This window comes from Microtus pennsylvanicus, chromosome 8 (assembly GCF_037038515.1).
Source record: "Microtus pennsylvanicus isolate mMicPen1 chromosome 8, mMicPen1.hap1, whole genome shotgun sequence".
NCBI classification, from domain to species: domain Eukaryota; kingdom Metazoa; phylum Chordata; class Mammalia; order Rodentia; family Cricetidae; genus Microtus; species Microtus pennsylvanicus.
The window spans coordinates 12,458,837-12,479,727 of NC_134586.1; the positions used below are offsets into that span (position 1 = coordinate 12,458,837).

The window sequence follows — 20,891 nt, forward strand, 5'->3', positions numbered from 1 at the left end:
TCTAATTGAGCTAGCATAAGAATTAATTTAACTATTAGAACATGACTAGATGCTGATAATTTGAAATTTTGCTATTAAATATTTAATGTTAGGTGTTGAGAATAATGCTGCTTATATAAAATATTAAAATATTTGAGATCTGTCATGTATATAGTGTTCCATATTTAAGCATGATTGCACACAAGATGGTGAGGATTCTACTGTTGTCTCCTGAATTCTGAGTCACCACATTGCATGCTGAGTCACCACATTAAATGCTAAGTCACCACATTGAATGCTGACTCGCCACATTGCATATTGACTTACCACATTGAATGCTGAGTCACCATATTGAATGCCGACTCATTAAATTGAATGCTGACTCATCACATTGAATGCTGAGTCACCATATTGAATGCTGACTCATCAAATTAAATGCTGACTCATCACACTGAAAGCTGACTCACCACACTGAATAAAAGAAAATTTTTCTACACTTGCAGGTGAAAGATGTAGAACTTGCTTGAGATAGTAAAAAGCTCATAAGGGGTAAAACCTTCAAAATTTTTGTTCTTTTCACCTTTTTATGCACAATTCTAGCTCATCATCTCAGATGGGTTTATAGTAATTTAAATGGCAAAAGCATCATGGAATCGTGAAGAATGTAAATCATTACTTACCACTTAGTTCATCTTGTGTCCTCCTGTAGGTATTCTGTGCCAGTAAAAGGTGACTAAAATATTTGGAGGTGAATGGCACCCACAGGGGTCGGGGGTGTGTGTGACTTGGTGGTTAGGAGCACTTGCTGAATTGGCAGATGATCCAAGTGTGGTTTCCAGCAGCCATGTTGTGTAGCTCACAACCATCCAACTTCAGGGGCTCTAGCACCCTCTTCTGGCTTTTCAGGCACCTGCGTTCATATGTACACATACTCTCACATAGATACACATGCATACATATGAAGAAATAATAAAAAACAAATCCTTTAAAAATATCAACCACCAACAAAGCCAAACCCTTAGAGCCTGGCAATTTTCTGTTGGTTTCAAACAGCATTTACTTGGCAGTGAAATTGCTGTTTTTGATGTACCCATAATGAGACATCAGCTGTTACTGCAGGCCAAATGCAGCACATCAAGTGAGCTATTTCAAGAAATACCTTCTAGCTGAAGAGTTGGTTACTGTTATTATTTAGTGAAAGCAAGTATTTTACCTTCTGGGAACATGTGGTTAATTTTTAACTTATTTTTAATGTTTCTATTTTATTATGTGAGGTACCAGTTTTTGATGTATATTTCCTTGTTTTTTAAAAGTCTATATCATAGAATAATTCATATATATATATATATATTGGAATAATAGAATGAACCCAGTGTAAGCATAGCTTCTAAAGGTTGCTAATCCTTGACACTTTTTGCTTTGTTCCTGACCTGCTTCAGGTGGTTGATGTTTGTGTTTGAGTCAAGGTCTCACCACGTAGCCCAGGTTGGCCCTGACCTCACAGTCCTTTCTCAAGTCTTTCCAAGTGCTGGAGTTACAGCCATGTGCTATCATTTCATTTATGTTTTCCTTTATGAAGTCAAACCAATTTCAACAATATTAATTTTTTTTTGTAAATGCTTTGTGATTTGACTCTAGTTTCATTACCACAGCCCTAAGATTCCTAGGTATTAGTTACTGAACAGCGTGTTAGTAGTTTCGTAGTAGTCTTTTTGGCATAGACTTCGAGCCACCATCCTGACGCAGCCTTCTGGGTCATATGAATTGGAAATGTCTCTTTGCTTTCCCTCCCCTCTATTTTTTCCACGGTCCATTTGATGAAGCTGCTTCATTGCGCTGTGGAATTTCCTAATACTCAGTGATTCCAGTCACCCCTTTACTAGTTTAACATGCCCCTCTGTCCTGGGTAAAGTGTGTGTGTGTGTGTGTGTGTGTGTGTGTGTGTGGAGAGAGAGAGAGAGAGAGAGAGAGAGAGAGAGAGAGAGAGAGAGAGGGAGAGAGAGAGAGAAGATCTAGAATTGAAAGCAAATTTGGGTTCTTTTTCCTTCCTCTTTGTTTCTGTTCACCTCTTTCTTCCTCTTCATCTTGCTTCTTTCCCTCCATGTCTTGCATCGGATTGTAAGTACAATACCTGCACAGTGGATGCCTCCTTTCCCAGAGAGAAAATCTTGTGTGGTTGTTTTCCTCTGTAAGATGCTGTCTACTCTTCTGCTTAAATACTCAGGCATTAGGGGTTGCCAATTTTGATATAACCATTGCCAAGTTAACTCATTTTTTTAAACCTGACATATTTTCATAGAAAACCTTATTATTATTTATCATTTGTTTCAGTAATATGCAACTTATAAGAAGGAGAATTGGATACATGCTTGACTTTTCATTTCTGAGTTTTTTGTGGTAGGAGGTATGTGGAACCTGATGTATTTATGAGAAGCACTCACAGAGTAAAGTCGTAGAGTGAAATTCTTTGTAAGGGTGTATTGATAACTGATAGGGCCCTGGAAAAGCGTTGGTTCTGAAGGGGCATGAAATCGGGTTGATAATAGCTTACCAGTCCACTCGACGTGTGGTGAGGAGCACAGCTTCTGTAAATACAGAGACACTGTCACCTACTTAGTTAGCCCCAGAACCAACTGTGGAAGCATGAGTTCTGAAGACAGACTGTCCTGCCTTCACAGTTTAGTTCTGTGGTGACCATGGCCACTTTAGACACGTGACTTAATGTTTGCATGCCTCATTTAGTCCTTGGCCACATCCGGTTAATTAAAGAGTATAGTAAGGGGGCCGCTTGTTCATCCCAGCCGCCCAGAACTGAAATAATCACACAGAAACTGTATTATCTAAATCACTGCTTGGTCCATTAGCTCTAGCTTTTTAATGGCTTTTACATATTAATTTAACCCATCTCCATTAATCTGTGTATTACCACGTGGCAGTGGTTTATCAGCAAAGTTTTGGCATGTCTGACTCTGGCAGCAGCTCCATGGCTTCTCTTTGACTCCACCCTTCTTTCTCCCAGCATTCAGCCTAGGTTTCCCTGCCTACCTAAGTTCTGCCTTGCTATAGGCCCAAAGCATTTTCTTTATTCATTAATGGTAATCATAGCACACAGTGGAGACTCCCACATCAAAAGAGCCTCCTGCCCAGGGCTGTTGTGGGCACGATGGAAGTCATGCATAGTAAGAATGTGGGGCTGAACCCACACAGTGCCATGCCCAGTGTCAGGTGCCTTGCTTGATTCAGATGTTCCAGCCTGCTTAATGCTGCCATCTGCAACCTTGAGTTGAGGTTTGTAGACATTGACTATTAGTAGCTGTTAACCCCATTGAGAGATAAACCTCAGGCAGCCTCTTGCTCATACTCTATTATAGGACCAAGAAGTATTAAAATTTATGTCTTTGTTTGGCCGTATTTGTTATTGAGCTGTGAGCTATTTTTGGAGAGTCTTTACTATAAAATTGTTTATACTGCATTGCTGATTCTATTCATCGAGCTGAGTTCCTATTAACTATAGTAATGTCTCATTTTCAGGTTCATCTAGTAATATGATTTTTAGATTTACAAACAGGTAGATTTTCTAGGTAGCAAGCCATACAAATTAAGATAGGGTTTTTGAAATATGAGAACTTCAAGATGATAAATAGTTTTGGATGCACGTATGTCAAGTGTCTTTCTTGAATGCTTTTTACCTTGTGTTTAAATACAGAGTTCCCAAACCTGGAGCTCACTGAATCGGGGAGACTGGTGGTTAGCAAAACCCAAGGACCTTTCTCTCCATCTCTTTCACTGAGTCCACAGCGTGTGTCACTGTATCCAGCTTTTACATGGGTGCTGGGGATCAAACTCAGTTTTTCATGCTTGTATGGCAAGCATTTTACCAACTGAGCTGTTTTCCCAGCTCTTTAAAATATGTTTTATAATATAAATTACAACAAAATAGCATGAAATTTTCAAACAGTGATCTGTAATTTAGATAATTTTGTTGCTATGTTTGTCTAAAGGCCTTGGGTTGAGCACACCTGTGTGGTTGTATGTGGGACATATGTAAATAGGCCTCTTTTCAGTTGATAGAATGCTAGGAAACACTGAAATATGCAAATAAACTACCTGCTGCATTTAGGGTTAGATGTGCATTCACATCCCCCTTTAAATCTCAGTTCATATGGAACATCTCAGATCCAGTAAGGATCAAATCAGAGAGGATTCTGGGGTGATGAGCTAACCCTGGTACCTCACCCTTCATGCTTTTTTTTCCTCATAGTAGAAGAGAATTAAGCACTTTTCATGCAAAAGCAATTATTATTTGCATACTATCTTTCAAAGTGATTATTTTATCATTGTCATTTATTTTCATATGCAGGTCACCTATATGTGATACAGCGCTTCCTGGGTTGAAGGAGAAGCACAAGAATTGGAAATTCTTTTCATCTTGATGTGAGTCTGTTTATGGAATAATTGTTATATTTTCTGAAAATGTAGCTCGGTGGGTAGAGTGCTTACTTAGCGTATGCCAAGCCCTGGACTCCATCGCCAACACCGCAGAAACTAGGTGTGGTGGTGCATGCCTGTTATCCCATCAATACAGAGATAAAGGTCAAAGGATCACAAGTTCAAGGTTATCTTTGGCCACATAGAAAGTTGGGCACACTCATGAGACCCTGCCTCAAACCTAAAAGCCACTTGCTATTTCTTTGTATTTGCTTTAAAATCACTGGTGGCTTTGTTCGTGTATCTATTCAGTTATCTTCATACCCCTGTAAGCCTCTCTCATCCCCTCTGCCTCTCCCACTAAAACCCCTTTTCACACCAGTCCCCTCTTATTTTCATGTATGCCATGTGTCACCACCTCTATGAGCATGGGTGGGGGATTATTTACTGGAGCACGGGGAACTTACCAGCAACTACACCACTGAGGAAAGTGATATCTTTTCCTCATCGTCCCTCCAGAGGCAGTGAGGCCCCCTCCTTCACCCCCATCTGTGAGGAAATGTTGATGTTGATGGGCCCAAACTTATTTTCTTCTTTGAAAAGTTCATACATATATGTAGTGGATCCTGATCGTATCTACTCCTTACTCTTCCCTGATCTTTCTCAGAACATCTCACGCTCAGCTTCATGTCCTTTCTTTCTTTATTAAAATAAAATATAACTCACTGAGTCCAGTTGTTGCTACCTGTCTGTGTAGGGGTGAGGCCAAGCAGTGGGCGTAGACAGCTTATTGGTAGTCACAGCCCCAAGGAAAAGTGAGTCACCAGTAGGCATGAACTACCAACAGCTCAGTTGGGGCCTTTGTGCTCCTGTTCCCTCTATGCTGAACTATAGACTGGGCTGATTGTGTATGGGTCTCATGCAGGTAACCATAGGTGCTGTGAGTTCATGTGTGTAGTGGTCCTGTCCTGTCCAGAGGTGTCTCTTTGTGGGATACTTCCCTGCCGTCTGATTCTTGGGTTCTCCCACCCCTTCCTTTTCTGTGTCACAGACGAGTCCTTAGACTGCTTTGTTATTTTCATGCGCTAAAGAGCACATTCCACATATCTACGGGACGCTGGTATGTGGATGCTGATGAGCGCTGCAGGCTGAGGGTCCACAGCTCCTCATTAGTACCTGCCTGGCTGCCTCAGATGCTCCTTGCCGCTGTCACTGAGGGATGCTGGCATCTTTGTCTCAGTGCATCTGTTTTTAACACAGGAGGGATATGGTCATTCTCCCCACTTACCTTGATAATCTGTGAGAATAAACTGATACTATGCATTGGGAAAACTGAGAGGGGGAGGTATTAACATTGCGAATTGCACAGCGGATCCAATGAGAGTCAGCAATTATATGCAGAGAATCTTTTTCAACATGAAAATCTTAGTGTTGTTTTATTCTACTACCCCTGGGCTAGTAGTGAGATGGGGTGTCTAATGCTCACCGCTGAGTGCGTGTGTGGAGCAGAAGATGGCAAGTGTGAAGCGGTGTGAGGTGAGCAGAAGAAAAGGGCAAGTGTGAAGCGGTGTGAGGAGGGCAGGAGAGGGCAAGTGTGAAGTGTGAGGAGGGCAGGAGAGGGCAAGTGTGAAGTGTGAGGAGAGCAGGAGAGGGCAAGTGTGAAGCAGTGTGAGGAGGGCAGGAGAGGGCAAGTGTGAAGTGTGAGGAGAGCAGGAGAGGGCAAGTGTGAAGCAGTGTGAGGAGGGCAGGAGAGGGCAAGTGTGAAGTGTGAGGAGAGCAGGAGAGGGCAAGTGTGAAGCAGTGTGAGGAGGGCAGGAGAGGGCAAGTGTGAAGTGTGAGGAGAGCAGGAGAGGGCAAGTGTGAAGCAGTGTGAGGAGGGCAGGAGAGGGCAAGTGTGAAGTGTGAGGAGGGCAGGAGAGGGCAAGTGTGAAGTGGTGTGAGGAGGGCAGGAGAGGGCAAGTGTGAAGTGGTGTGAGGAGAGCAGGAGAGGGCAAGTGTGAAGTGGTGTGAGGAGGGCAGGAGAGGGCAAGTGTGAAGTGGTGTGAGGAGGGCAGGAGAGGGCAAGTGTGAAGTGTGAGGAGAGCAGGAGAGGGCAAGTGTGAAGTGGTGTGAGGAGGGCAGGAGAGGGCAAGTGTGAAATGGTGTGAGGAGGGCAGGAGAGGGCAAGTGTGAAGTGTGAGGAGGGCAGGAGAGGGCAAGTGTGAAGTGTGAGGAGAGCAGGAGAGGGCAAGTGTGAAGTGGTGTGAGGAGAGCAGGAGAGGGCAAGTGTGAAGTGGTGTGAGGAGGGCAGGAGAGGGCAAGTGTGAAGTGGTGTGAGGAGGGCAGGAGAGGGCAAGTGTGAAGTGTGAGGAGAGCAGGAGAGGGCAAGTGTGAAGTGTGAGGAGAGCAGGAGAGGGCAAGTGTGATGTGGTGTGAGGAGGGCAGGAGAGGGCAAGTGTGAAGTGTGAGGAGGGCAGGAGAGGGCAAGTGTGAAGTGGTGTGAGGAGGGCAGGAGAGGGCAAGTGTGAAGTGTGAGGAGAGCAGGAGAGGGCAAGTGTGAAGTGTGAGGAGAGCAGGAGAGGGCAAGTGTGATGTGGTGTGAGGAGGGCAGGAGAGGGCAAGTGTGAAGTGTGAGGAGGGCAGGAGAGGGCAAGTGTGAAGTGTGAGGAGAGCAGGAGAGGGCAAGTGTGATGTGGTGTGAGGAGGGCAGGAGAGGGCAAGTGTGAAGTGTGAGGAGAGCAGGAGAGGGCAAGTGTGAAGTGTGAGCAGAGCAGGAGAGGGCAAGTGTGAAGTGGTGTGAGGAGGGCAGGAGAGGGCAAGTGTGAAGTGGTGTGAGGAGGGCAGGAGAGGGCAAGTGTGAAGTGTGAGGATAGCAGGAGAGGGCAAGTGTGAAGTGTGAGGAGAGCAGGAGAGGGCAAGTGTGATGTGGTGTGAGGAGGGCAGGAGAGGGCAAGTGTGAAGTGTGAGGAGAGCAGGAGAGGGCAAGTGTGAAGCAGTGTGAGGAGAGCAGGAGAGGGCAAGTGTGAAGTGGTATGAGGAGAGCAGGAGAGAGGGCAAGTGTGAAGTGTGAGGAGGGCAGGAGAGGGCAAGTGTGAAGTGTGAGGAGGGCAGGAGAGGGCAAGTGTGAAGCAGTGTGAGGAGGGCAGGAGAGGGCAAGTGTGAAGCGGTGTGAAGAAAGGAAATGGAATGATTGCACGCTCCTGAACTCATGCTCGGCGCTCTTAGAATTCTTTTACTAGGATACTTAGGGAATTATCAACCTATAGATTATGAAAAATGATTTGTTAAAACCCCACTCATGATATTTTCAGTGGCTTTCATTCGCCTGCTGTGGGAAAATACAGTGTCTGCCTTTTTCTTTCTCTGGTTTGCGCCATTCATCTGGACGCCTCCAAGCGTATACTATGAGGCCGAGGAGGACCAAGTAGGCGTTTCTTATCACCGTCAATATTTTTGTTTGGTTTCTTTTTACTTCCTTTACTTCTGTTGGTGTTCTTCAGCCCACTGAGCACATGTGGTCTTCTGTCTGTGTGGGCTCAGGTTTTCACACATTCCCACGCTTCCTCATTCTCCTAGAAGGTATGCCTAAGATTCCAAAATGTGCCAGATTGTGTTTAGTGGGCAGGCTTGCTCTATTTCTTTCCAGTAGCTAGTTTCCTAGCGCAGCCCTCATGACAGGAAGCCTTTCCTGAGACTTGTCATTCCTGTGTAGATAGTTGGTCTGGTCATCCTTTGTCTAATGGACTGTGGGACTATTTATGGGTCATAGACTAGAACAAAATGTTATATTGTTTTCATGCAGTTTACCTGGTTCCTCCTTGAGGAACTGAGGAGTAGTGTTCAGGCTTTTAGCAACGATTAACACAGTGGGCACTGTCCTTAAGACCAGAGCAGGCTCAATGGTTTTAATTCTTTGTCCATTGGACTTCTAAATTATTGCTTGGCCGACTCATCTGGTAACTTTTTTGTTCTCTTTATGTTGTTGCAAACTAGATTCTTTTGTATCTTTAATAAGTGTTGATTCTTGTCTCTTTGTGTTCTCCCAACCTGGAAAGAAAGGAATGGTTGCTTCAAAGAAACAGTTATAAAGGTCATCCGCGGTTTGTTCTTTTATTCAGATAATGAGTATGAGATGGGGGAGGGGCTTGGTTTCACAGTCTCCTTCATCAGATACTTAGAAAGGGTCTGATATACACCATGTCTACCTGCGGTGTCACTGCTCTAAGCCGGTATCATGTGTGACGTGGCGTGGCGCAAGGGCAGCCTTAGTGTCAGAAAAGGATTCATAGTCATTCTTGCCGCGGTTCTGTGGGGGGAGCCAAAGGAAGTTCTGTTTAGGCGGACTTGCTCCAAATGAATGAGGCATGATAAGGACCAGTCAGTTCAGTAGGTCAGCTTGAGAGATGGTGCATGGTGTACTGTCTTTTCTGTTAAGACAAGGAAGTCCAGACCTGGCCACATGTCAGCTTACCTGACTGACATTACTGCTGCTTCAGAGAAGCCGGTTAATTGGTCACTTATGAGCTGTGTGTTTGTGGCCCATGTTGGCTTTATATGAGGTACACAGCTTGACCTTAGCTTTCCCTTCTTCCAGTTCAATCTTAAAAAGGTGGACTTACCAACTTAAAAGAAAAAAAAAACAACTTTTTAGCTCATGTTTCTCTTTTTCTCCACGAGATGAAAATTTCCACCTCATACTCTTGTTTTTTAAGAGTAACCATAGGGCTGAGGCTGTAGCTACCAAGGTATAGTGCTTGCTTAGCTTATAAGTCCCAGGTGTCATCTCCCAAGAAAATACACAAGCAAAAGCAACAGTCCAAAATCCAGACATGTGGTGATTAATCATGCAGCTTGCTTTGTCTACGCACAAACACACACACACACACAATTTATCTCTGTCCTGCATGTCAGACCCTGAGAGTGCAGGCTATAGGGCAAGATAACACTTAACTGCTGCATTAGGGAATGGCTGGAATCACCGACTCTTGCTGAAAGACAAGATGAAATCATTTTAGCAGGGATACTAGAAAAAATGTCACTCTTCTATTCAGAAAATATACTTTGAGTTTTAGCATGACCTTCACATAAGTCTAAAAATTCTGACGCCAACAAAAACAGTTCTAATGGTAGAAAACTGACTTGAGGTTCTGTGTTTTGAGTTTAACTCTAAAATTCTTCAAGATCACAAGTGTTCTATTTATAGGATTTGATAAAACTAGCAAAAAAAAATCCATGTTACAAATTGCCTAGAATGTTTCAACTATTTTCTTCCAAAGATTCATTTCCTTGTCATGTGAAGACTAGCCTTTAGATCCTGTGATGAATATTGTTGACAGAATTTCTTGCCTGAGATTCATTTGTGAAATCAGGAAGTGGAATATACTGACTGTCATGTCGAGGCTTATCATTCATGAATTAATTTTAGAAGTGATAGCATTTTGTGCACATGAAGATTTGTCTTATTTATATGTAGATAAAGAATGATATGCAGTTGTCTCCACGTTTTTGTTCCTGTGGAAGGGGGACCTGTTTTCTGAGGGGCTAAAGTAGATGTGGGCTGTATCATAACCTGGGAATGTGATGGTTATGGGGAGCTTGTTATAGGAACAATGGGAAGTGAAGGGTTGATGGGTAGCAGAGGACAGCCCACACTGGCATTAATTAGCAGTGCGTCTGACCATCAGGTATGTAATTGCCCATAGTAACCAAGGCAGCTAATGTAGAGAACACATCAGAGGAAATGGAAACTCCATCTTTGAAGAGTTCATAGTTTCACACACAAAATCAGGGCTGTTTGTCCCAGAGTTTTGGTTTTGAAGCTACCTCCAGGTTCCAGTGATCTGGAGCCAGCTGGTCTTGTTAAAGTTTGATTTTTCAATTTGTCTTGGCAGCTGTGGTGTGTGATACTTAGTACTCTGAACTGGCAACATAGAATCAAATGCTAAGAGACAAAGTTATTCTCACAGTGGCTGACAGTAGACATCTCAGAGTTCTGAAGATCTGAATTTGAAGCCTGCCTCTGGCAACGCCTGCCCTCAGGCAGGGACAAAGAATTTCAAGCCATTGTTTCCTTAGTTGCTGAAAGTCAAGACCAGCACACTTGTGTTTGTTGAGTGGATGTCTGATCAAGTTCTGAGCATGTGTGGTCTCGGATATTGATTAAATGATGGCTATAATTATCAATTTGATTTTCAATAGCCAAAGTTGAAAACCCTATAAAAGTCCAGTTACAAACACATCATTTTAACATAGATAGATCATCTCTTTATAAACCAGACTTACCTAGATGCTGCATTTTATGAACTTTTTATAAAAGCAGAAAATGGAAAGTTATCTTAAATGAACTATTATTTGGTAATGAGTAGGGCCTGGTGTATAGATTTTAGAAATTTAAGTCCCTCAAGACTGTAGTGTGTAGGTTCAATAGGGATACTCAGTATATGTTGAAAGGATGTTTGTGTATGTATGGTGTGGTAGGGCCCAGATACTAGGACAGAGTCCTTGGGGTCCTAGAAGTGTCCTTGGGATTTTAGTAGAAAGAATGAAATGTGAGCTAGGCAAAGGCAAAGAGAGGATGGGAAGGAAGATGTAGAAGGAAAAAGGTAAAATGAAGGGAGAGGGAGGCAGGGAGAAGGAGAGGGCTTAATCATAGCCAATAGGGAGCTATTTCTAGGTCTCTGGAAATGTACTATGTTGTACACACACACATACACACTGGCCTGAGACAGGGTATCACTTTGTAGCTCTCACTGGCCTGAGACAGGGTATCACTATGTAGCTCTCACTGGCCTGAGACAGGGTATCACTATGTAGCTCTCACTGGCCTGAGACAGGGTATCACTTTGTAGCTCTCACTGGCCTGAGACAGGGTATCACTTTGTAGCTCTCACTGGCCTGAGACAGGGTATCACTATGTAGCTCTCACTGGCCTGAGACAGGGTATCACTATGTAGCTCTCACTGGCCTGAGACAGGGTATCACTATGTAGCTCTCACTGGCCTGAGACAGGGTATCACTTTGTAGCTCTCACTGGCCTGAGACAGGGTATCACTATGTAGCTCTCACTGGCCTGAGACAGGGTATCACTATGTAGCTCTCACTGGCCTGAGACAGGGTATCACTATGTAGCTCTCACTGGCCTGAAGATTGTGCTGGTCTTGGACTCATAATGATCTTCCAATTCTGTCTTGAATGTGCTGGAGTTACAGGCATGCTCCATTGCTCCTGACCCAAGAGAAATTTGGAAACAATTATACAGGAAGTGTGTGTGTGTTTGTGTGTAAAACTGGGGAGTTAGTCATATGGGGTGGAGCTTTAAATGAATGTCTGTACAACGTATTGGTTGAGATCACAGGGAATGTATACATTGAATACTAAGGAATTTACTAGAAGTTGGCAGCCAAAAGATGACGGAAAAATCTCAAAGTGCTGGAAATAAGCAACACGTGTCTAAATCTTGGTTAAGGAGAAAGTTGCAAGAAATAAAGTGTGGACCAAGGGGTGGCTCACGCCTTATGACCACAAGGCTCTGAGTTTAGATCCCCAGCATTCAGGTAAAACTGAGTGTATCAGTATGCATATAGCACCAGTGCAGCAGGGTATGTGTACAGCGCCAGTGCATCAGTGTGCATACAGTGCCAGTGCAGCAATGTGCGTGCAGTGCCAGTGCAGCAATGTGCATACAGTGCCAGTGCATCAGCGTGCATACAGTGCCAGTGCAGCAGTGTGCATACAGTGCCAGTGCAGCAGCGTGCATACAGTGCCAGTGCAGCAGTTTATACTTACAGTAGCAGTATATATGTGCAGTGCCTCACACATACCCATGAACATGCATGCACTCCTCTTCTGCACACATACATACACACACTCACACACCTATGAACATACATCCCCTTTAATAGACATACATACACACTATACACACACATACATCATGAACATATGCTCCCCTTCAGACATATATACACTATACACACACACTCCTGTGAACCTACTATTCCCTTCTACAGACACACACATAGACACACACCCACATGCACATACACTAAACCAAACTCAAATGAAAGCAGGATATAAAAAAAGTTATTCATATCTGTAGGATAGAATTAAAACTGTGTTAGAAATAACAAAAATGCTGTATCAGAAATGCCCTGTGCCTTTGACTCCTATGCTTCCAGAAATAGCATGCTTGAAGCTGAAGAAAGAATCCTTGGACGTGAAGAAGGAAATGGAAACTTTCCAAGCTGAGAAGCAAGGAGAGAAATGAAAAAAAAAATATTGAGCAGAATGTCTAAAACTTTGAGACACCCAGAGAGGCACACCCTGTATAATGGAAATATAAGAAAAAGAAAGAGTCAAAGAAACATTTGAAATTGAAATAGCTGAGAATTTCCCAAAATCCATGGCCGTCATCAAGCAGGGGGAGACGCCCTAGCATCCACAGGTAGCATGCATTCTCCAAGCGACAGAAATCCCCCAAAGAGAAGCTCTTGAACAGAATCAGAGGGGAGAGGAGACAATGCCATTTTTAGAAGGATGGGGTGAGAATTTCATACTTCCATGTTTTCAGAAGCTCTGAAGAGCGGGGCTCTATAGTATCAAAACCAAACGCAAACTGGTGGCATAGAATTTGATATTCAGCAAAATTATACCTCAGAAATGACAGAGAAATAAGAACCCCTTCAAGGGGCCGGCAAGTTGTCATGTGACCACCACGTGTATGCCTTGCCTGTGTGTCTACACACATGCACACCTACAAAATAAATACATTTGAAACTAATATTTAACAAAACCTCTCACAGAATACTAAAACTACATTAGGAATTTGTCGTGCGTGGAGTGTATCCCACCTGGGGCGAAATGCTGAAGGGAATAAGATGTGTGCTCATTTTCTTCCCTCCGAACCGCGTCTGTTTTGTGTTCTTAGCTGCCTGTTTCCAGCACACATTTTATTTACTTGCAATTGCCTTCCAAAGCCTGGTAAACAAATACGCCATACATTGAGCATTTCCGTGTGCACCGTCTCTGCAGCGGAAGTGATCACCTCCCTGGAATTCCAGATATTAAACATTGTATTCACAATCAGAATAAGTTCACTGGACTGAAATGCAAATAGGAGAAGCAGTGTCCTTGGGCTTTGTGTTTGTGTAAGAAGTTCTGTGTTCTCCTTGGAAGGATCCTGCCTTCTGCTGGGAGTGAAGCTGACCCTCCAGACTCCCCTTCAAGTTCAGAGGATCAGTGTAGCACCCAGCAGGGTGTTCCCAATGATCCTCCAAGAGTTTTTCTAGTAAGAAGCCAGTCACCTTTCAGGACCTGGATTGTTAGAGGGTCACTGCTGTGGCTTCTTCACCTTCACCTCCCGGGTTGTCTGTAGTTTGGCCCAGGTACTGGGGTACTGTACTGTGTAAATTAAACACACACACACACACACATACACACACACTTCACTCCCTGGTTTCAAAATGGTGCCTGTGAGCTGAATTCTGTGTCTTTTTCTGAGCTTGTTACCATAGTGATGAATTATCTGCCCAGTTTATAGTTGGCCTGATTCTCCTGGCTGAGGTCACCTGTGTTTTCTTATTACCCGTTCATCACCCTTTGGGCAACAGTTAAATTTCCATCACTAAGGAGCAAGGAGGCAGAGGGCCAGGCTAGCGATTTAGGAGAACTAGCTGTGCCAGTGCTTTTAATTCTTTGATTATTTCTTTTCAGTGGCAACTCGCAGGAGCTTCACGCTTCCCATGGTTCCTAGCGGCTCAGACCGGGTAGAGAATGGTCGTTCCCCACAGCTGATACAGATTTGCTGTTCTTTGTAGAAGTCTTAAGGGAGAGGCATATGAAAGCTGACAATGGCGTTTGAGACAGGAAACTAGATGGCCCGCTCTTTGTTTTAATGAGTCAACACCGAAGTTTTTGCTTTACCGTGTTTATAAAAGCGGCACTAGGAAGTCAGTTGTCTATGTCCACAATGTTTAAACGTATGTTAAAATAGGATGTAAGCGTGAGAGGCATGAGAAGTAAGACCAGCCTCCGAGAGGACGAAATGAACTGTTGAGTTTGGGAGATGTGTTCATCCCATCTGCCAAAGTGAGAGCTACCTGGCCAGTCTCACCTGTGGTAGAGCTGGGCTGCGGAGACCCCTTGATCTACATTCAGAGAGACCCTGGATGATCCGGGAGCCGCAGGTGGCATGGGAACTTCAGCAGGACAGGTGTGGCTGTTGAAGGGTGACTCAGAGTGAACCGAACAAGTTTTAAAAAGGTTTGCTGGGCGCGATGGTGATTTAAGGGAGCTGGTGAACTTTGAACCCTGAAAAATGTCACCCTCTGAATTACAGTCATTGTTGGCTCCCCATAAGTCTGTCTCTATTAGTCCATTGTGGATGTGACGCATCTCCTCCGGCTCGTAACTCAGAGCACACACAGTGGCTTTCCTATTTCCCGTGCTGCGTCACGGACACTATTCACCTTTACCTTCATTTCTGCATCATCCGTGGAATGCAGCAATTATTTCTGTATCCAGGACGACCATGTGACTTCATCGATACCCAAGGCAGCATCAACACAAAGGGCTATTTCTCAGGACTCAGAAATTTAGGCTTTTGGCCAAACCTGGCCTTCCCCCCACTTTCTGAATTTTTAATACTTTTTGTTTTTCGAGACAGGTTCTTATAAAAACCAGGTTGGCCTCACTGTGTAGACAGAGGTGGTCTTGAACTCTCGATTTTCCCACCTCCACTTCCCATGTGCTGGGTCTATAGGCATGTGCCACCACAGCTGGCTTCTGGATCATTTTTGTAAACATCTGGCTGGTGTCATCACTGTGGGACATCACTCAGGGTGTCCCTGGAACGTAGGCAGCTGTCTTAGGAGTGTTGAGTCTGTGTTGCCTCATTCAGGGCTCTGTAAGGCTCTCTGCGCTGACAGCCACAGAGGCGGACTTAACTATCCCTACAAAAGAGGAGGGAAACTCCAGGCCCCTCCCCTCTTGAGCCTGTCACTGGCAGTTCCTGTCCTTGCCATTGTCCCTCTTGTTCATGCATTTTCCTGTGTAGGTTCTTTGTCCTTCCTATGAAACACCTTTCCAAGCCTTCCCCCCTCTCTAGTTTTTCAGTTTCTGTTGGGAAATAATCAGATACCAACTCCCTACAGTGTCTTCCTAATCTTACAGGAGGAGACAGTTGGCTTCCTGAGGCCAACTTGACTGTCCACTTTGGTTTCCTGACCAGTTCTCAGTAACCATTGTGCTAAAGGCACTTCTGCTGTCTCCTCCTCCACACCTCTCATTCTCCTCCTTCTTTGAGACAGGATCTCACTAGGTAGCCCCTTGGATGATTCCAAATTTCTGGGTCTTTTTCAGCCTCAGCCTCCAAAGTGCTGTAACTGATGTCATTTGTCACAATGCTAAGTGTCAATTTCTTCACCTTTCTTTATTTGAAGATTTTATCCTTATGTTTTATTTGTAGGCGTGTGTATGTGTATATGTGAGTGTGTGTGTGTGTGTCTGTGTGTGTGTGCAAGCACGCGTGGGCTCCACATGTGTACATGGCCTTGGAGGTGTAAGGGAGCTGGAGCATAGGTGGTTGTGAGCTGCTGGGTGTGGGTGCTGAGCTGAACTTGGATGTCCTGGAAGAGAAGAAAGCGCACTGGACTGTCTCTCCAGCTTTCCATCTAAATACAGTTTCATTAGACTGGTGCTTCGTTGACTCTCTACGCTGCCCAGTGTTCCCGTGCTGTCTGTGTGCATCTCTCTGTGTCTTTTGTCTGGTTTTGGTTAACCTGAAGGGCCATCCCGTGTCTTGTTACTACAGCAGTCACCCCACTCATAGGACAGACAATCTCGGCAAGTGCTTAGGATGCCTATGAAATAAATATACACTAAATCCACCATCACTAAGGGAGCTGTGTGTTTCCTCGCCCATCTCTTGTCTTGGAAAGCGATGAATCAGGGCCGGTGTGATTACACATCTAATGAGCAAAGTCAGGGCTGCATAGTGCATGAATTGCTACGTGACTAAAGGCCATCACATAGCAACCCTACTTTGTAATCTTTTATAAGGCCAAGTATATGAGTCTTAAGAATAATTGAAATGTGGGGATGGAGATGTAGCCCAGTGGTGAAGAACTGACTAGCAACGCAATGCCTTGACACCCACACACACGCACGCACGCATGTACACACACACACACACACACAAATAATAAAAAGGAAAGTGCTGTGTATACCCCCAAGATGTGTGCCCACCATGCACATCTTTTTGTTTTTCCTTTTTATTCGAGGCACGGTTTCTTTGTGCAACTTTGGTTCCTGTCCTGGAACTCGCTCTATAGACCAGGCTGGCCTTGAACTCACAGAGATCCGCCTGTCTCTGCCTCCTGAGTGCTGGGATTAAAGGCAGGGCCACCACTGCCCGGTTTGCACGTCTTCTTTTGAACCCTCTGTGATTTTCAGCAGTGCTGTGGGGTGCCTGAAAGTCTCCACAGAAGAACAGGAATGGTCTTAACTGCCCAGCAGAGGAGAGCTGCCACCTTCGTTCATTTACTGGCATGGATCTGAGGACAGTACTAACCTACTGGAATAGAGACTAATATTTGCCTCACTGTAAACAAAGTCGTTTTAAAAAGAGCATTTCCCACGGGAATACTGAGTTACTAGTGGTCCTCTGTGGATGGTGAGTCTTACTTCATTGTCACCAGTCAAAGTGACTGAAAATGAACTGGAGAGAGATTATTTTCATGTGCTTATGTTACTTTTTAAGCCTTTGGAGAAAGGAACATAGAAGGTTGGTAGGTTTTTAAGAAGGAAGCAGTCTGCTTTCTTTCCATACTGTGCCGTCTCTGAGCGCATCAACTCTCACAGTGCAGTGTTGCCAAGAGAGTTGTGTGGGTGTTCCATAAGTGCACATGGAACCAAAGAAAAGCCTTCTGAAAACTCCACAGTGGCCATTTAATAAGTACTTACACCGTAGCAGTGGGCAGCCGCAGTTTAAAATAGAATTATTGCTGTTTGGATCAATGCCTCTATTAGTATTTAAAGACACAGCAACTCTAACAGAGCTTATTCATTTTCAAAAAAGCAAACTTGTTTTTTCTTAACCTAATCTTTAAATCTCCAAATTTTGCATTTGAATCATGGTAATATCAATGAAAAGACACATTTTGATGACATTTAAAAATTACTATAAAAGATTGACTATTGACATCAAATTCTCTAAGTTCCTAAATCTGAAGATTGACAGACTAAGTCATGGTCAAGATTTTGATTTTAAGTTATAAAACATTTCTGTTACGTCAATAGACTAGACTACTCAAACATAGTAAGAGATAAAATACAGCCCCACTGTCTTTTTTATCTGCTCCCCCCACCCTGTCTTTAAAAACAATGTGGAAGAAGGACTGAGGACACCTGACATTGACCCGTAGACTCCTCAAACATGCACACACATGAACACATAAACACTCAACATCCAAAACACAAGGCTTCCCATAAGGTCTTGGGTCTGCAAGCTAACCAAGATCGGCAGTTGGGTGGAAGAGTCACCATTTTATCTCCCCCAAATAAACTTGAAAGCAATATTTAATATTTTGATCTCAGGGAAGTCTTTGCCGTATTAACTTCCAGCCAACATTCTGCTGCCTGAGCAAATCTGGTGGGGTAGCCTCCGGAGAAGTCCGGCCACTTTCAACCCTCCTGTGTTCTGTCTTCTTTTGGGTGACAGTCTTGTTGGGTTGCCAACTTGGCTTCTCTGATTTAAGCCTTCTCTGACTCCCTATTTATTAGTAACACACAAGCTTCAAGGACCAATTGATGTGCAGATCTAATGACAGGGTTTATTTTCAAAGGATGGCTTGAGTTGTATTGTCCCAGCAACTATTGACACAACTGTATCTAGATTATTACTCTGAAAGCAGGTGTTTTACTTTGTTTATTGCAACACTACCTGGCTTAATTTTTCAAGACCATGTGCAGAGTTTATCCACATAATGATATTTTGCAGTGCTTCAATTGGTTTGTGGTTTGAAATTAAGCTTGGGTATTTTGTGTGTTTCTTCTTCTTCTTCTTCTTCTTCTTCTTCTTCTTCTTCTTCTTCTTCTTCTTCTTCTTCTTCTTCTTCTTCTCTTCTTCTTCTCTTCTTCTTCTTCTTCTTCTTCTTCTTCTTCTTCTTCTTCTTCTTCTTCTTCTTCTTCTTCTTCTTCTTCCTCCTCCTCCTCCTCCTCCTCCTCCTCCTTCTCCTCCTCCTTCTCCTCCTCCTTCTCCTCCTCCTTCTCCTCCTCCTTCTCCTCCTCCCCCCCGTTATTCTCTCTCTCTCTCTCTCTCTCTCTCTCTCTCTCTCTCTCTCTCTCTCCTCTCTCTCTCTCTCTCTCTTCTAACCCCACAGCATGCACAGGCCCCTTTTGTATTCACTAACCGGCCCCTCTCTCTTCCTCTCCCGCTTCCCTTCCAGTGCTGTCAAGCACATGATTGCAGACAGAAGAGGTTAGCGCTCACTGTCTCACTGTGCAGCTAATGTAACACCTTTCTGACTGGATGAGTGTTGAGGTAAAAATACCACAGCTTTGCTAACCTGTGTAGAAGCCTTCGCTCCCCAGAATCTGGTCAGGGCCTCAGAGCACTACGATTTTGATGGGCCAGAGTCGGAACATCTATCATTGTTTAAACGCCTTTAACATTCTGCTGAAAGGATGCATTTAAAATGATCGTGTTAAACATGTGATTTAACATGGGGAGTTCTGTGGTTCTTTTGATGTGCATTCCCTGAGCCAGCTGCAGGGACACGGCCATCCTCTGTGTCCAGTGAGCTGAGGAACATGAAAGGAAACGGGCAGGGAAACTGTGATATTGTGTCCCCGAAGCTTTCATTTTCCTCCTCTCAGAAGTCCTTTGTATGCAGCCTGTTTCATCAGAGGCTGTTTAAAGGGAAATTCTCAGCTGAAATGGGAGGGTCTGTGGAAAGGGTTATTTGACCATTTCTGAGGTGAATTTATACATATCCTCCTTATGTGTTTTCCTCGCCTTTGGCTTTCAGAGGATTTGGTTATTTCGGTTTTTATTCCCTTGCAAAACTACAGTTTGTTGAGAAGAGTGAAATTGCCAACTATTATTGCATTTATCACAAAATCTAATGTAGTAGATTTTCTCTTTTCAACATTGAATTGAGAAAACATCTTAGAGTGTTAGCGCTCACTCAGTAAGGCTTACCAACCAGTATCATTGCAGGAGAAGAGTGGGAGCTGGTAGAGGGCACCCCCATTTCCCCAGGGTTGCAGATTGCTGACGTAAGTGTGGCCTTGCTGGTGCTGAGCCTCTACTTTCTGACCTACTGTAGCCACGGCACGCAGGTGGGAGCAAGGCGTTGGTTTCTCCTTCATTATCACCACTTAAAGAGTTGTTGAGTTCGGTTGAAATTGCTCCACGAGGTCTTTTAGCTTGCTGGGCATGTACTGTGTCTCTAAGGTTGAAGGTGGCTTTAAAGTCCTCAACTGCCGAGGCGAAATTACCATTATGTTCACTTACATACGGTCATGTGACTTTGCAGTTCAACTTCCTCAGTGTCCTTGTAACTTATCAGTCTCGTGCTTTCTGTAGACAAAGATTTAATTATGATTTCACTCTTCAGAGCAATGTTCGGATTGCTGAATTACCGTTTTCCTCCAGGAGCCTATATACTAATGTATGTAAATATAACCGGAAACCTTTAATTCAGGTTCTCCAATGAAACACTAGCTCCAAAGCCGTTGTGACTTGTCTATTCTTTTTATATGAACATATTGGTTCTTCTTATTTATATACCATATGTGTTTGTCCTTTTTCATGTCTCTAGTATATTCCTACCTAGAGATGATTCTCTTCGATTGTAACTTGCATTGGATATCCATTTATCTTCAGATAAGTGGCATTTGATTAATTGGTCAGCTACCTAAGGTGAATTAGGTCGTTTGGGTAACATTGAAAGCTGGCAAGTATATGGTGAGACTTTCTCCTGGAAACCTCTTTTATGTTCATTCTCTCATTTTATTAGTGCCTCAGGTTCTTAGTGCCGTCCAAAGAGGTTTTAATGTGGGATGAGAATTAGAAATTTGTTTTCTTAACTCTACTTTATTCTCTATGTGTGCATGCGTGTGTGCATGCATGTGTGCATGTGTGTGGATGCTTGAGCATCATGGCATGCAAATGCCACTTGGGGCATCCTCAGGAGTCAGTTTTCTTTCTACCATGTAAGTTGTGGGGATTCAAACTAAGGCGGTCAGACTGGGCAGCCAGCACTCCCTCCCTCCCCCCCAACACCACAGGCCCCTAAGGTTAGAGAAGACACAGCAGCTAGTGAATGTGAGGGAAGAGGTAGTGAGAGACAGTGGTTAACTCGGACCAGACCCCCAGGAGGGAAAAGGGAGGCTGTGCTTGTCCTGCTGATAGGCAGTGTGTAGCCATTGCCCATCCATTCTGCTGGGCTGTCTTTTTTTTTGAATTCTAAGGGTTTTTTTTGTTTGTTTTTTGCTTTTTTTTT

At 43.9% G+C, this 20,891-nt stretch overlaps 1 protein-coding gene across 1 annotated transcript in view; it reads left to right on the forward strand.

The window, feature by feature from the left end:
• The window catches only part of Eps8 (EGFR pathway substrate 8, signaling adaptor), a 182,314-nt gene that overhangs the window by 52,526 nt on the left and 108,897 nt on the right, over nt 1-20,891 (forward strand). The window contains exon 2 of the mRNA XM_075982460.1: nt 4,340-4,413. The gene's annotated coding sequence lies outside the window, so the exon portion shown is untranslated. The remainder of the gene's footprint in view (nt 1-4,339; nt 4,414-20,891) is intronic.